Here is an 18,166-nt window from a genome sequence, read left to right on the forward strand (position 1 = left end):
TGTAATGTACTACTCCAGTCTCCATTGGATATAAACAAAAAATATCTACGCAGTTTGTATCATTCAACCATGTATGTTTTCATAGGTGCCTGAAGAATAACAACAGTGGCCATTTTCACATGTACCCATAAGCCTACGGAAGATTGTGTGAAACTCACGACATGAAGCATCTTTCTAGCGCGATTTCCACAAAATGAAATTGTGCCGGGAAATCACGCTAGGAAGATGCTTCGTGCTGTGAGTTTTGTGCGATCTTCCGGAGGCTTTTTGTATGTGAACACTGCTAGTGTGATCCTATGTAGATATATTTCTTTCTAAGTTCATTGAACTCATTGGGCTTGTTAGTGTCCAAAATTGGTCATAGACAGTTCATACTGTGAAGTAGGACATGATCATTATTTCAGAGCAGCCCTCAGTTCATTGGAGTTTGAAACTGGGCAAACTGCTGGTGCTGCAGGGGCGCCAGCTCCATACTGGGAAATTTCTGGAGATTTGGAAGATGGAACCAGGGGAGGGTGGGGTTTGAGGTGGGGAGGGACCTCAGCAGGATATAATGCAGTACATTCCACTCACCGAAACAGCCATTTTCTCCAGGGGAACTGATCTATGTAGTCTGGAGATAAGATGTTATTCCAGAAGATCTCCAAGGCTCACCTTGCAGCACAGAGTTAGTGTAATGTAACAGTGGCACACTAGTGGGCAACCGCAGTGTAAATTAACTACCCTGACCTGTTTTGGGACAACAGGATTCAAGAGTGATGGTGACCATAAAATCAGGGGCAAAGTTGTACTATTATATACTAATTTCAGTATCTCTGCAATTTTTCATCATTAAGTAACCAAGATTTGAACTTTCTCCATTTTCCAAATTTTACAACAATAATTATCAGAGTCATGATTAAGTGCAGATTTTTCACTATGTTTATTCACAGTTCTTTCTATATATTGTAATAAGATCTTCAAGAGATCCTTTGGCCACCCATATCTTTAGTAGCTTAATAATCTATTATAATACTCAATAACTTCATAGCATCACTTCCTACTTTCTTACATCACCTACTAATTATCTTTTATTCTTTAACTGGTGAGTTACCAGATATCACTGAAACAATTTCTATTAGACATTTTCTTAAATTGAGCATGGTTTGCAATATCTACATATGCCTTTCTATAACAGTTTTCCTAAGTTATTTTAACATTTAATTTAACAGTGATCTCCTTTAACATCCCGAGCCGACAACAATTTTCAATAGATAGAAACAAGTCCCTTTGAATCTGTCATCTTTTAACATTTTGACAGGTTATGTCATCTTAAACTGAGCTTTGATTCTAAGAGAAATAATCTGCAGAAGTCATTATCTATCGTGGCATTTTATGTAAAAAAAAATCTTATTTGCAAAAACATCACTATTTAATCTTTTCTCTATCTCTTGTAATATTGTTTTGTTTCCAGAGCTTAAAGTGTCCCAGTTTTTAATACTAAATATTTCCTTTCAAACACACATATCATTGTGTGAGCTGCACTAAAAGTTAAAAGAGAGCACCAGTGTGGAGAAAGAAAGCCAAATTGAGGGTTTTTTTCAGCCCTAAACCCCCCACTTCCAATCCCAACAGGGCTATAACTTGTAAAAGCCTTGGTAAAACTGCAAACACAATATGACTATTCAAACCATAAGGATGCCTCATTACAAACTGCTTCAAAATACTAATATATGCAGGTTGATTCTGGTTAGCATTAGCCAAAGCAAGCCACGGTATGGTAGAACTTGTATGTGATTGGTGGAATTCTTGGTGGAGAGAATTTGACAACTGAGGAATGAACAATAAGAGTGAAGAGAAGGAAGGGAGTGATAAAGCCTAAGGGACTAGAAAGATAAACACTTTTTACTGCTAGAAGATAGTATAAAGTGGCAAAGTGAGGATTTAGAATTTCTTAGTTTGGTGTAGTGGTTAAGAGCAGCAGGACTCTGATCTGGAGAACCAGGTTTGATTCCCCACTCTTCCACTTGAAACCAGCTGGGTGACCTTGGATCAGTCACAGTTCTTTCAGAGCTCTCTCAGCCCCACCTACCTCACAGGGTGTCTATTCTGGGGGTAATAATAACGCTGACTTGTTAACCACTCTGAGTTAATCTGTCCTGAAGAGTGGCATTTAAGCACAAGGTTATTAGATAACTGAGTAGCCAGGGCAAAAAAGTTTAGGAGTATACAACAAGGAAGTTTCCATTTCCATTTTGTTACCGTGAGTTCTGGAATCATCCTGTTCCACCACCAGTTGTTTCAGTTCACCTGGTCCCAGCTCAGATCTGATTCATTTCATATTTTCATTTCAGTCTGTTGCAAATGCACATGCACAAATGCACACTGTTCTTTTCAGAGAGGGTAGGGAAACGAGGCTCTTTTCACACTTAACCAAAACCAGCATCGGCCATTATTCCCCCTCCTTGTCTAAACCATTGATCGACTGAGTTTTCCCTTAAGCACAATAACACAAATATACACAACAACAACTGTAGATCCATAGAAGTAGAGTGTTAGTGTGGGGGGAATTTCTCTGCCCTGCTACCAGGACCCAGTCCACCGGTAACCTTCCAATTCTTGCTTAGGGTTGCCCCTTACTGAAGGCATGATTGGATCTTGCCTAGACTTTTCTTTCCCTAATTATGATCTTAAGTTGCTGGCTAAGGTGATGTACACAGCACAGAAAAAGTTTTCAACCAGAGCTGGAAGTTTTATTAAAAAGGTCAAAGAGATTTAAAAAAAGCGGTAGGGGCAGGCACCAGTCCTGGGCCCATCCCTCCGAACTTTACAACAGTTAGAAACAGATACAGAATACAAGACTACATGCAAGACACAACAATACTCTAAGGTAGCTACAATACCCTTTCCCCTATTGAGAGCTCTCATTTTATAGGGAAATATCAAAGGATTGCTTCATTAACATCCTAATCAATTACATTGTCTTTGTTCTTGAAAGACAGTTCCGTTGAGGGTTTATCATGTAAACATAGGTCTACACATCCTTTACCTCTAAGATAGACTACATCTTTGATATCCATTTGGCTACATTATAAATTACAAAGGAATGTTCACACCTCACTAGCTATAGTTTTGGGATGTCCTGTTCTTCCCGGAGATAAGCTGTTTGCTGTTTGCTGTTTGCCCCGGTCCTTATCACCTTGCTCTTTTTAGTGATTTATATGCAAAGGCCAGAGGATCCTTCAAAGGTCCCAAACAATTAACAACTTTTATGGCCTTATCTGTTCCCTGTCAAAGAGGGTGAAATCTTCTCAGGAAACGCAACTTTATTCTGCAGAGAGAAGATTTCTTTTTCAAAACTGTAGCTGGTTCTCTATTTCTAACATGGGCAAAAAGGCCTGGTTCCGACCCACTAACAAAATTTGGACGACAGTTAGCTGGTGGAGCAAGGGGGCATTCCCAAGTAGGAGAGTGCTGCAACAAGTGCAAAAACCCCAAGCCTGCTTCATATTCACTTTTTTCTTTTTCTATAGTGCCAATAACTATTCTTCTATTGCCCTTTGGTTTCATGTTTCCTTGTGCTTTGCTCTCACAATGAGGAGTGAATTCTAAGGCTCAAACCTTAGAAATTCAGCTTGCCCAGCAGCAGCATAGCTGCTTAGCTGGGAGCCATCATTTGCAGCCCCGCCCGGAGGAAAGGAGACAGGCTCCCTTCCCAGGCATCCAGGGCTTTGGCCGGGGGCGGAGCCAAGAGCCTTTTGCAGGCGGCTCCGCTTTCCCTGGCGTCAGTTGCTTCACATGCTCGGCCCACCCTCCTCACCCTGTTTTAGTGCAGGATTAGCCGGCTGCTGTATCCAGAGCCAGGTAGGAATTTTCCCCCCTTTCCCCTGATTGGCTGCTGGGAAGGGTTTTTTTCCTGCCTACCTTGCACTAATGGCAGTGTTTTGAGGTATTGTTAGGTTGGTGCTGTTTGATTAGGCACTGGCAGGAGAGTTTTAGGAATAGGGTGCAGGCCGGTGAGCACCCAGTGGCGCTTCCCCATGGGTGGGGAACAGGGTCTGCCATCAGTGCGGTATGTTTGTGGTGGCTACCATAGCACAGGCAGATGCCTGCTGGGATCCCCAGGCACAAGGCCTTCCCTCATGCTAGACGGCTGGGGCGTTAGGCACTTGATAGGGGGATCCATGGCCTGGCCGGCCGGGTTGCAGCTATTCTAGAGATGGCCTACACCCAGGGCTTTGGGGCTTGCCCAGGCAGGTCAAGCCAGAGGTCCGGAGTTGACCCCGTGGCTTGACCTGTACTGCTCAGTTAGCCCTTGCTGTGGTTATGTTAATGGTCATGTTCATAAATGGCCCTTTAGTTCCAAGCCTGTGTCTGTCTCTTCATTCCGGCTGGGGTTACAATCTAGCCTCTTTCGGTCATGACCAGGTACGGAAAAATTGAGCCTAGAAGCAATTTCTTCTGCTTTCCTACTCTCCTCTGCAAAGGAAGTTTGAGCAGAAAGTGTCAATCTAAATTGTTTTGTTACATCAGTTATTAAAACTGTTATGTGGTGTTCTTTGTTTTGATTTTAAATTCATAGGGAAAATAGAACAAGCACAGTCAAATGCTTTCTTTGAATGGCTGTCATCTTTGTGCATAATAAATACGATCCAAGAATCCGGAGCAATAACTAATGAATTTCTCAGTACCTTTACAATTTCTTCTGAGCTCTCACAAGAGTGAGAATTTAGGGTACATTTTTCTTACAAAAAGCGCAGTTGGAAGTTAACAAAATATAGAGTCCACTTTGTCTTTTCAAATTTGCTGTTTTTTCTACAGATATGGCAATTTCAATTTGTGGTGAAAACTAAGGGTGGGCAGAGCTTGATAAATCTGCTTGAGAAATAATACCCGTAGTGGGGGTTTGGTCAAAACTAGGCCCTAGGTCACGATATGATGACTCTATGATAGAGTCATAGAGTTGCCAGCTCTGGGTTGGGAAATTCCTGGAGATTTGGGGGTGGATCAACAAAAGGGCAGGCTTTGGGGAGGGGAGGGACCTCAGTGGGGTATAATGCCATACAGTCTACCCTCCAAAGCAGCCATTTTCTCCAAGTGAACTGATCTCTGTTGTCTGGAGTTCAGCTGTAATTCTGAGAAATTTCCAGGCCGCATCTGGAGGTTTGCCTGCTTGTAATGGGAGAGCCTTTGCTGGCACCCTCCATCTCCAGCTGGTGCTCAATGGAACAGTTATGGGGAAACAGGAGGGAGGAAACAACATTGCATAACAATGCAACATCACTTCTGGCTGGAACCAAGAAGTGATGGCACCAAGTTATATCACTCTATGCATTTCCCCAATCTCTATGTTTTATTGTTGTTGTTGTTGTTGTTGTGTGATTCTCTTTGGATGCCTCCCAAACACTCCCACTGCAGCTCCCACTGTTATTTATATTCTGCCTTTTGTGCGATTTTTTTTAAAAAACTGAGTTTTACAGCTTGGCTCTCCATTGCAGCTGCAAGACCAGGATGCCTACATTTCCCATCAAAACTTGAGGGAAGCTGACAAGTGTCCAACCTGTGTAAGGCGTCACTTGTAGCTTGGCTCCCAGACTCAGGCAGATTACACAGTGTAAGTCAATATGATCAGCAACTGGGTCATTCAATAAACAATACAATAGGGTAAGGAGAGCAGAAATCTGAAAAGAAGCAGAAATATGATACAGAGCTGAAAAATGCTGAAACAAAGCATAAGCAGATTAGTATGATATATCCAGAAACGTGAAACTATCCAGTAGGATCATAATTACAGCAGCCACAGTATACAGTAGTATATTACAGAGGGTAGTATACATACTTACCCCTTAACCAACACATATCTCTGAACATTTCTTATTGTACTCTTCGAACCGTTTCCTTACTGAACCATTTCCTTACAGCACAGCACTATTACATGTGCAAGAAGATGCTCCTGAATATGACTAAAGAGGTCCATTCATGACTACTAACCATGGTGGCAAAAGGGAACCTCCACAGCAGTACCAGGAAGCAGCTTCAGGGGAAGGCCTTGACCTCTGTGCCCTTGTTTGTTGGTTCTCCGGAGCAACTGGCTGGCTGCTGTGTTTTGATCCAGCAGGACTCTTCTTATGCTTTTTATGTTATGTCATGCCATGATCTGGAGGCCAAGCAGCACCAATGTTGCAAAGGGCACCTCCTAGAAAATTTTTGGACCAGACCTAGGCCGTCATCACATGGGCATCTCTTCCGTTAAATTTACAGCATATAGCGTCCTACCTGTTATCGGCACAGTAACGTTTCTTTGGGTCACCTAACGGCTCTTCGCGCCACCAGCTGTCCACACCGAAGCACTCTGTTCTGTTCTCTCTAACCGCGCAGAAGCAGCTCCTCCCCCCCTTTTTAAAAAAATTATTCTGGCGTTTAATTCCGCTATAACGGAATAACAGCATATAAACATTCCGTTAGAGCAAAACATTACGACCCTTTTGTTTTTCCAACTTTGAAATTATATAAATAGCCCTTTGCCCGGAGAAAACTCCCTGTCTGACGTGATCCCCATCGCTGAAGACTCTGCCATGGCGATTGAGTCATTTTTACTTCAGCAGAAAGTTTGCATTGTGTTATGTCATTATGGCGTTACAAGGACATAATAAAATAAAAAAGGGGAGTTGCAGGAAGAAATGGATTCTGGGATTGAAGGGAGGGCATAGGACGTTGCGAGGCGAAATACATCGATGTGAGGCATTCACACTGAGGCACAAAATAGCGCAACTATCAAGCACAAAGCAGAAGAGAGAAAATCGCTACAGTGTTGGAATAAGGTGGGTGTTTGCCGGGAAATAGCGCCATTTTAGCGCTAAATAAAAGCCCGTGTGACGACGGCCCTAGTCTGAAATATATCAACAGTGGATATTAAAGTCCACGTTTTATAGAAGTTGTTGGCTATTCTAGAAAAGTATATGGGGGAAAATGTGGGGTTAATTCCCTTCCCCCTGCTATTGCTATATCTAGGGTTGCCATCTGCCACCCTTCCCGGGGCAAGGGATTCCCTGCCCCCATTTGTCGTCCCTTGGCCTGGCTTGCCTGGCTGGTGGGAGGGGAAGCATGGGGATAGGGAGAAGCGTGTGCATGTGCTCCACCTCTCTAGAGGAATCCCAGTGTATGTTTTGAACATGAACACATGTGCTGCTCCTCCTTTCCCTCCTCTATCTCTCTCATCTTCCGATGAGACAAAGGAAGGAACTGCAAGGAACTGTGGTGTGTGCATGTACACTGAAAGTGAAAAATGCCTCCAAAGAGGCGATCTTCAGACAGCTTATACTGGGATTCCTCTATGGAGAGGGAACGCAGGAGCATGCACGGGCATAGCACATGCACAGGAGGTAGGTGCACTACTGCCCCCTGCCCCCTAGCCCCATGCCCCCCAATTGGGCCCCAGGGACCCTTGGCAATGCTGGCCGTATCTACCTGAAGGGAAGGGGCAAGAGCAGATGCTGGTGCTTGTGGTCTTGCTTTTCCACCACTCTGAAACATTTCAATGCACACAGAGGATATACTGATGATCAAGAGCAGAGATAGCTTCAAAGAGGTATTAGACAGATTCCTTTTTATTGATTGGTGTACTGATTAATTTTCATTTACAGTCCACCTTTTTTACTGGGACTTCAGATGGATTACAACTACAACAGAATTATTTCATTGGAAAGCCAATTAAATATATGATAACATTTGAATAACAGCAATATTTGAATCTAACAGCAACAATTTCTAGTAAAGCTACTCGGTCAATAAGCACATGGATTATTCAATATGACATCAAGATCCAAGTCTAATGGCAAAGATTCCTAGCAAAACAGCATCATACAGTGGGGCTGGGATTAAAGGTCTGGGAAAAAAACCCCACTGACCCTAATACAGTTATGTTTTGCACATTTTGTGAAAAGATAGAAGCTTGGGGCCTTCATCATAGCCTCAGGCAGGCTGTTCAATAATGTGGAAGCCACCACAGAGAATGCATAGGAATAGGCAATGGCAGATTTTACCTATTTTCAGGGTGGCACTTTCAGAAGGATTATTAGCAAAGCTATCACAGTGGAACATAGTAGGAGAAACAGTTGTGTAAGTGTGTGGATCCAGTGCTGTTAAGGGCTTTGTAGGTGATAGAGCCTTGAATTCAGCCCAGTACCTGACTATTAACCAACGGACTGTCTGCAGGTTGGGAGTGATATCCATTTTGTGGCATTCTGTACCAACTGGAGTTTCCAAGATGTCTTTAAGGGCAGACCCATGTAAAGTGCATTAGGTAGCCTGGCCTCAAGGTAACCAGAGCACAACTCCATGTGACCAGGTCAGCTGAGTCAAGGTGGGATGCCTTGCTCTGAACTATACAGATTTGGTAAAATGCCCTTTTTGTTTCTCCAGCAATAAGGCTAGATACAGAATCACCCCAGGATCTTAACTGAATCACCAAGACACAATTGGGCCCCTTCAAAAAAGGGAGTCCCCTGTCCTTCAGGGCCTCTGTTTTCCCAATCATTAAATCAGTCTTGTCAGGTCTGAATTTCAGATTCAACTACAGCACGGAGGCATCAATCCAGAAACTCTATAGGGTCACCTGGCAATTTGAATAAAATGGCTCCTAGCCATGTTATCTAAATAGGGTTGCCATTCCCCCGCCGGGGGCAGGGGATCCCTCTCTCCCACCCTCCACTCCCCACTGCCCCTGGCTGGCGGGGGAGGCACAGGCCTTCCGGGCCTGATCTGGCCCGATTTGGGCACAAATCGGGCTGGAAACAGGCTGATTCAGGCCCAAATCAACCCAGATTGGGCTGCTGTGGACTGTGGGAGCACTCCTGCACTCCACAGCAGCCCAATCCAGGCTGACTCGGGCCTGGATCGGGCCACTGTGGAGCATGGAAGCAGTCCCATGCTCTGCAGCAGCCCATTCTAGGCCAATTCGAGCTTGATTTCCTCTCCCCCGCCCCGCGGAGCGTGGGAGTGCTCCCAGGGCAGCCACAGCCTGTGAGATGATGTCACTTCCTGTGAGCGATGGGCACCAATGCAAGTAGGTGCCAGGGCCCCCACTTCCAGCCACGAGGACAGGGGGACCTGGCAACCCTATGTCTAAAGGAAACCTCCATGTTCAGAAGCAGTAACCTCTGATCACAATTACAGGGAAGAAATATCAGGGGAAAGCCTTGGCTTTTATCCCTTGTTTGTCTTCCAGGGTAACTGCCACCATGTAAAATAAGGTGCTGGATTAGGTGGACTGCTGATCTGATCCATCAGGATTTTTACAATGTTCTGGTGTCTTAAATTCCCTAGTAGATTTGATGACATCCCCAATCTGTGGTTCAGTGCAGTCTCAACACACCCTTATCTTATTTGAGCAAGTATTTACATACAGCAGGGGATGAGAAATCCTATATTCTGCAAACATACACCAAGAAAACCAAAGTGTTCACAAGTTTGTGACTTTAGTATGGCTCCTGTAGGCAGTAAGCTAAAACAAGACAACTCCTCTTCCATAAATAGGTAGGGGAAGGTCTGCCAGAGGAACTCCTGGTGCTACTAAAGACTAATTGCTGCTGGAATTGTCAAGTGATATGTAGGTGTTAAATTGCCACTTTGCTGTTGTACTATTGTTTGCATGAAACACTGGTAAAATGTTGCTTTTTAAAAAGCAGTTTAAATTCTGAATAAATAATACTGATAATATATTCTAGGCACTTAAAAATGGAAGGGACAATCTGCATATCTGGAAAAAAACCAACATTATGTCATTGTTATTCTCAGCAATAAAAATTATTAAGACAAAATACAATCATGTTGTGGTAAAGAAAAGGGGGATACTAGCTTCAATGCCTGCAGACTCCACTGTCCTTTCTACTGTCACCCTAGATTTCTTTGACCAACTGTGAGCCAAACTACAAGTGTCACCTGACACTAGTTGGACACTTGTCAGCTTCCCTCAAGTTTTGATGGGAAATGTAGGCAGCTTGGCAGAATGTTGCACAAGTGACAGTTGAAAAGTCCATTGAACAGCAGTCGGAGAGCCAAGCTGCAAGACCAGGATGCCCACATTTCCCATCAAAACTTGAAGGAAGCTGACAAGTGTCCAACCTGTGTCAGGCGTCACTTGTAGCTTGGCTCATTGCTTCTTGCATCTTTATCAAACCAGTGTCTCTGATGCCACCTCTCCTCAATCCAGCAAAATATAGTCCTTCTAGATCACAGGATATTAAAAGGAATTAACTGCTGAGTAAGGCTGTCAGATCTGATCAATGGAGGGTGCAGGAATGAATGAACCCAAGGCATGCATTATGTTGTTCCAGAGAAGGTTCTGGATGGAGAAAAAAAATGAGTACATTCTTTGCTGGTCCAAAGCACCATTAATCAATCACAGATATAGAATCACAAATTCATTGCTGCTATAATGATTGATTTATTACTGAGATAATGTATATGAAGCACTTTGAACTCTTGAAACATGATAGATAGATAGACAGACAGACAGACAGACAGAGAATTCTGAAGGAGCAAGAGCAAAATGGGGCATGTACAAAATCTGCCTGAAAGTACTCTTAAGTCCCACTTTAACACAGTGTTAGTTGTTCATTTGCAATAAATGGACAGCTTTGTGTAGAATCAAAATCATGCAGGCTATCAACAACAACAACAACAACAGTTGATTTACGTATATGCTGCCCTTCAGGACAACTTCATGCCACACTCAGAGCAGTTAATGAAGTGTGTTATTATTATCCTTGCAACAATCACCCTGTGAGGTGGGTGGGGCTGAGAGAGCTCCAAGAAGGTGTGACTGACCTAAGGTAATTCTCGCAACAGTCACCCAGCTGGGTTCAAGCAGAGGAGTGGGGAGTCAAACCCGGTTCTCCAGATTACAGTCCCTCTGCTCTAGTCTTCTTAACCACTACATCAAACATGAAATAGGTTGCCCTGACAGACTTTCCAAGAATGTAATGTGAAGAGTTGCTTTCTGTTTCATGACAGAATGTCCTTACCAAAACTCAAACCCAGTTAACTAATTTGCAGAGCATGCCAACCGTTCACTAATTATGATGAATCTGGCCTCTGATTCTGTTGTTCCAGCTGTAGGTGGTGTGATGTTTTTGGCAACTCTGTTCCTTTAATCTGGGCTAGTGTTTAACCAAAAGAAAATGAAGATGAACTCTATAACCAGTGCAATGGGGACTAAATATATTCCCCTATGCTGAAAAAAACTGACAGTCAGTTAAGGGGAAAGAGAGGTGGGAGAAATTGGCCTGCTGAGGCTACTAAGAATTCATAGAATCGTGGAAAGTGAGATATACGGAGATTGAATGAGATTTCCAAAATGTTCCTTCTCCCAATACTCCTCTCAGTCCCATTTCCCCCTTGCTTGTATCATTTTAAAATACATTCCACTGGATCCCTGATCTTTGTACACTGCAGCAGAAAGGTTTTCACTTACTTCAGTGTCAAACTCGATGGAATTAGACTTTATATGTGCCTCAGCCTTGTTCACATATAAAGCGAGTGATGTGTGATTGATTTTAACAACAAGATGATCATCGAGGCACCAAACCCTTCTTCCTCCCACATCTTACCTCCTGTAGTTGATGACTCCATTTCCCCCATTTACAAAGCTCATTTCAGAATTGAGCAAGAAAAGTGTCCAGAGCAACAGTCCAAAGGGAGAGAAGGTCCTGAAGAAAGGATGCGTCCAGTACCCCTCTGCAGTGCACTGCTCTTATCTCACCCTCACTGTGTGTGAAAGGAGTAGGCGCAAAATCATGAAATGTGCCACCCTGTGATGTCTAGTTTCACTTTCAATTGCCCAAATATCCCCTAAAATTTTATGCACCAATTTCACAGTTAGCAACATGCATTGAGCCAATTGGGACAGTTCATAACTCAACAAGTTTTATGTGTCAGGTCTCCAGTGCAAGCACACAATCTGCCACTGAGCTCACTCAACTGGTTTTATCAATGCTAAATCAGAGATTAACATAGCAAAGGAAGAAAAAACAAACAAAGAATATCTGCTTAAGGCTAGTTCTACTTCATTTCATGCCCCTGATTTCACTAACGATGCCACCATCCTAAGCAAAGGTACTCCCTTCTAAGTCCATTGACTTCAATGGATTTAAACCTAGGGATTGCAGTGTAAATGTACTAAAGCATATTACATTAATCCTTTTGAAGACCCATATATATGCACTGAACAGTTTCATTAACCCTGCTACAACCCCTCACATATGCAGTCTCTCTTTCTGTATGTTAATATCTGAATCAGCTGTTTGATATCTGACTCCGTTGTTTGATGGGGAAGACAGAGTGGTACTAAATCCACTCCCCTAGTTCCATCTGGACCAGCTGCTTGGAGTTATATAATTTGTGTTTTGTGCACGCAGCTCTAGTTACTGAATTATGCCAGAGAATCTGTTGCAGCTGTTTGCCTCTGCAGTTTGGTATCCAGATACTTATGGCCCCTGACCCGGCTTTGTCCTTTTCACAGACAGACATGATGTTGGGGAACTCAGTGCTCCAGTCTGCTGAGCCCTGATTTGGCACAGTAGCATGGGGGTGAGGGGCTTCAGCCTTCGCCCTTCACCATTTTTCTGAGCCAAAATGGCTGTGAGGGACTATATTGCCCCACTGTGGGGCTCCATGTCACATGCTGCATGCGAAGCCCCACAGTGGGACAACTATGGCTTCTTGCAGCCATTTAGACACAGGAAAAAGGCATAGGTAGGGGTGTGCATTCCAGAATTCCCAAGTCAAAAATATACACAATACCACTGTATTACCATGATTTTCTGGAATGGTTGTGAAAACACAGGATTCCTAGGCATTACAAAATACACACACTCCTGAAAAATCCGTGTAATTTTTCATGCTTTTGTGATTATCAGCAGCAGCAGTGGTCATCTTATTTTTCTTTGATTCTTTGAATCTCCCAGCAGCAACCCAAAGAAAGTGTAAGCCAGGCACAGGACATTGCAGACCTAAAGAGCTGGCTCTCTTCTCCTCCTTACCTCCCTCTTTTGTGGGAGGGAAGGGCTCTTTTTTCCTTGGCATGTAAGATGGCTGGGGGCACCAGGAGCCTATAGAATTGGAGCCCTTAGTCCAATTCACTGAAACTTGGAGATTCTTTAGTGGACAGGAAGCACTAGCTCCATGGCAATTTTGGTGTCACTTGGTTGAAAAACTGCCACTCAAGCCCTTCCCCACAAGCACCCCTATCAGGGAGGAGGCCCTTTGTCTCGTCTTGGCATGCTACCCCAACAGAGTTGCTGCTAGATACCTCTGGCTTGGGTTCAGCAGCAGGTTCTGCATGCCTTTCACAGGCCCCCACATTCCTACAGTCTCCAGCAATCTTAAATCGGCCAGGGACTTGCCTGAGATTGTGGCCACCAAAATTGCCAGAGTCCACTGCTGGCTGTATTGCAGGACCCTCTCTAAAACCTGCATGCCTCTCCCTTAGTGGTTGTTCCCAAGAAGACCCAGGGTGAGTATTGCTTAATTCATAACCACTCATACCCTCAGGCCCTGACCTGGCTAGCCCAGGCAAACTCATTCTCATCAGATTGTGAAAACTAGCAGGGTCAGCCTTGGTTAATAATTGGATTGGAAACCACCAAGGAAGACCAGGGTCACTATGCAGGGGCAGGCAATAGCAAACCACGTGTATTATTCTCTTGCCTTGAAAACCCTAGCAGAGATTACTGTAAATCAGCTATGACTTAACAGCACTTTCCATCTCCATACCCCAGGACTCTGGTCAGGGAAGCCACACACACCCCCTGAATTCTTTTCCAATAAATATGCCTTGTTCAACCATGCAGTTGGATTGTTAGGTCCTGTGGCTCAGGGGCCATCATGGCCAAGTGCAATGTTCAGTCGACTTTCCAGCTGTTGCTTGTGCACCTTGCGATTTTTGCTTGCTGGGTTTTAAATTTAACAATACCTGATATGTTGACAAGGCCATGCACATGGGGTGCTCTGTTATATTGACTGTTTTTGAGGCTTTCAGCACCTTCTCAGATTGGGCTATAAAACACTACATGGGATGCTCACATGCCATGCACTACCTAGATGACTTTTTAATTGTGGACCCTGAGAGCAGTACGGCCTGTGTCAACCACATAGATGCCTTCTGGCTACTGAGCTAGGGATCCTGGTGGCACAGGAAAAAATAAAGGGCCCTGCCACTAGGTTGGCCTACCTAGGTCAGGGGTCCCCAGCATGGTGCCTCTGGGCACAGTTGTGCCCACTGATACCTTTTCTGGTGTCCATCAAGTGTTTTTTAAAAGTAGGAAGGGCTAAGTGGGGCTTTTGTGAAGCATAGCTTCTGATTGGCCATTGGAGTATTGATTGCCTGTGTAGATTTTTAAAACCATTGCTTTGGCAGAAACTGCTTCTACACCATAAGGATCTTCACTGTGTGACTGAAGGTAAGCTGTAGCAGTCATTTTGGCAGCCATATTGTTGCTGCACCCACTACACTGTGCCAGAATTCCAAATGTGCCTGCAGGCTCAAAAACATTAAGCACCCTCGACCTAGGTATTGAGATGGACTCTGTGCTTGGGTTTCCTGGCTAATATGCTCCAGAGCCTGCCGGAATTTATCTACCAGACAAAATTGCTCACTCAAGGAGATGCAGACCCTAACCAGGCAATTTAACTGCCTGTAGGATTATGTCCCTCAGCTACTGCTGATTCAGCTACCCTGCACCACCACATCCACATTGGCAGTCCTTCCTGACCCATTTTAAAGAGGTCTCCCCATGGAAAAATATGTGGGACTTGGTACCAATTTTCAGGTACAGATTGACACTGTGGGCAGCATGGATTATGGGGTTTATCTACAGAGTCGTCGATGCGCATGCAAGCAGCCAAACCAATGGGCTGTGTTGTATATCCTGTGCAAGCTCACCTTTTTAGAGCTCTTTCCAATCCTAGTAGCAGTGGTCATTTGGTGGGAATGGCTCAGGTTTCGATGTGACAATCTGGCAGTAGTCCAGGTTCTAAACAGGTGGTCATCATGCTCAGAGTGGGGTCATGTGCCTTGTGCACAAGTTGTATTGGTATGCTTGGTGGCTAACATCTTGTTTTCAATAAAGGAAAACCCAAACAGCCTCAGAATGCCTCTGCAGGGGGAGGAGGAGCTCCTCCCTCAAGCTGTTTCCCTGTGTCAAAATAGCAAAAGATGGAGGGTTTTCCCATTTTCCCTGCTCCTCATGGTTTATTCTATGCATGTGGAGCAGGAAAAACATGAGGAATACACTGTTGTGCTATTTTGACAAGGGGAAATAGCTTGAGGGCAGAAGGAGGAGCTTCTCCTCCACCCACAGAGGCATTCTGAGGCTGTTTGGGCTCTCTCTTTTTTTTTTAAACAGTAATTTCCAAAGCTTCTGTGTGGCTGCAGGGAACTTGAGTCCCCCCCCACCCCAACTCTTTAAAAACCTGCACATCTAGTTTGACCCTCAATGATCACACTGTCTGATCAGCAACCAATCTGGGATTTCTTTGTAACTAGCAATTATGACATGAGCAGAACCTTCAGTAGTTCGAACATTCTAACCTCTGCAGCATTGGGTGAAGGTTTACTATGGAATCCTAGGCAAAGTTACTCCAACTGGTTTACACTGGAGTAACTCTGCATACAATTGCACTGAAGATTGCACTTTCCCTACTTGTACTTTTCTCCCCAAAACTACTTAATACTAGCCCTGACTGGAAGTGTTGATCACTTCCCATCACAGAACCCCAAAGGGGGGGAAATGACTTGGAAATTGTAGGTTTATGTTAGACGGTGGAAGTGCAAGCAGGGGAAAGATTTAGTTCTCCTCTCCTCTGATGTATACTTGCATTTCAAATTCCACTCCCCACTATGCCCACCCTGCTTTATAAATGCATGAAGTTGCCATACCAAGTCAGACCCATGGGTTTATCAAGGTCAATCCTGTCTATTCTGACTGGCACTGGCTCTCCAGGATCTTTTGTAGAGGTCTTTCACATCACCTTCCATCTGATCCTTTTAATGGAGGAAGCCAGTGATTGATGCTTATATGTTCTGAATACAAAACAGATGCCGTATCAGTGAGCCACAGCCCTGCTCTTGCAGGGACTCACTTCAATCCAGCCGTGATGCATGGGTTTGCCACCATCCTTTCTAGTGTGGTTATTTTATTTCAAAAGGCATCCTTGCTTATGTTACACTCCCACAGTTTATGTATATTCATAAGTCAATATGGTTATTAAAGCAACAATATCCTTTTATAATCATTAGCTGGTTGATTTTCTGTCACTTCCATCAGTACAATGTCAGCCAATAACTGTCTTTTAAAAAGGAATTTATGGTTGCTAAAAATCTGTATGCGCTCCTGTGGTGCTCCACAATGTGACAGCCTTATAGATTTTTAAATAGTCAAATAATCAGATCTCATTGTTTGGGTTAACTTATGAATAACTGATGCTGGAACAGGTGAGTGAATTCCTTTCTGACTACCACTGTAAGAGCATGTTGAAGATGATTAAAAGGTAATTGACCCTTAAGCGGCATAGAGTATGTATACCACCACTGATATGAAATATAGCCAGTGATTAAAGGCAGAGCATTTTATTTCTATCAAGTCTGGTCAATTTAAATCAAATATATGGTGAATAATTTTAATTTAATCAATGGCTTCAACCCCATGAACCCAGCAAAGCAGACAGTAGGGTGATCAAGTCTTTCCATGTGCATAGGATGATATAGTCAAATCTTATTGGCTATGTGACATTTTCATGAGATTGGAACAGAGCAAAGGTGAAGTTTCCTGACCTCAGTTTTTTAGCTTCATGATAAGACTCATGTAGCAAATGAGATTTGGCTATATGATGATGTCTGAAGCGAAAACAGAAAAGACAATACTTCCTGTCTTCACTCTGACATCTTTTGGTTTAAAAAAGAAAAATAAGAAATGGCACCTAGCAACGGTGAAAAGTACAATCACTATTGCTAGTAAACGGGCACCAATGCCCTGTTGCTGAAAAGGATGGCCTTCTTCACAGGCTGCACTGTACAGCAAAAGGGGAGGGGATTTTACTTTTGTCCTATTATTTCTATACTTACTCTCATTTGTTTCCCCCTTCCCCAAATAGCTAACAGTTGCTATCAATAACAACATTAACTCTCCATCAGTTGTTGAAGAAAACATAATATATATCACTTATGGGGAAAGATCTCATGAAAATATGCAAGGTTTACTGAGAAAGCAGTTGAGTGCTTACTGGGTATTTGTGCTTATTGTTAGAGTAAGAGCTGGTTGTATTTATATACTTTTCTCCCCAATGGGGGTTCAAAGCAACTTAAACGTTGCTCTCTGCTCCTCCATTTTATCCTGACAACAAAACCTCCATGAAGTACTTTGAGCTAAGAAAGAATGGTCACCCAGCAAGCTTCCATGGCATACTGAGGATTCAAACAGATTCCATTCACCCAGATCCTAGTCTAACACTGTAATTACTACACCATGCTGACTCTGGAATTGCAGTGGTTAGGATTATAGATGGGCACGAACAGCAATACGAACTAAAAAAAAGCCACAAACAGCCCAATCAGCTGTTTGTGAACAAGCTGTTCATGAGGCCCCATTCTAAACGAACTCTAAATGAACAGGTGGTCGTTGCAAGTCTCGTTCGTTGAGGTTCGTCAAGCCAGACGGTCTGGCACCTGCAATCAATTCCCTTAGCAACCGGAGGCAGGGAATGCCTGAACTCTGTCTGAACTCCTGCTGTTGCCCTGGAAACTCCAATCTAAGCCCAATTTAGCTTGATAGGTAGGTCTTCCTTTCAAGTGTGGAGCTCCAAATTTGTTACAAGGAAGCAAAGAGCAGGGGGGCTCCCAGCTCTGGTTTTGCAGACAGGAGAGGGAGAGACATTTGTTGTTGGCATTTTGAGAGAGAGACAGGGACAGTGCATTGGAGCTTGAATTTTCTTTTTGTGTGTTGGGATAGGGATCTACCTCTTCAAGTTCCAGGGTTGCTGCCACACTCTGGGCCAAGCTATTATTTATTACTGGTACCTTTCCTGCTGCCTGCTCAGGTAAAGTTTCTGGGAGTGGTGCGGTAGGGATCTACCCCTTCAGGTTCCAGGGCTGCTGCCACACTCTGGGCCAAGCTATTATTTATTATTGGTA

The sequence above is a fragment of the Eublepharis macularius genome, chromosome 9, assembly GCF_028583425.1.
Source record: "Eublepharis macularius isolate TG4126 chromosome 9, MPM_Emac_v1.0, whole genome shotgun sequence".
Taxonomy (NCBI): Eukaryota; Metazoa; Chordata; class Lepidosauria; order Squamata; family Eublepharidae; genus Eublepharis; species Eublepharis macularius.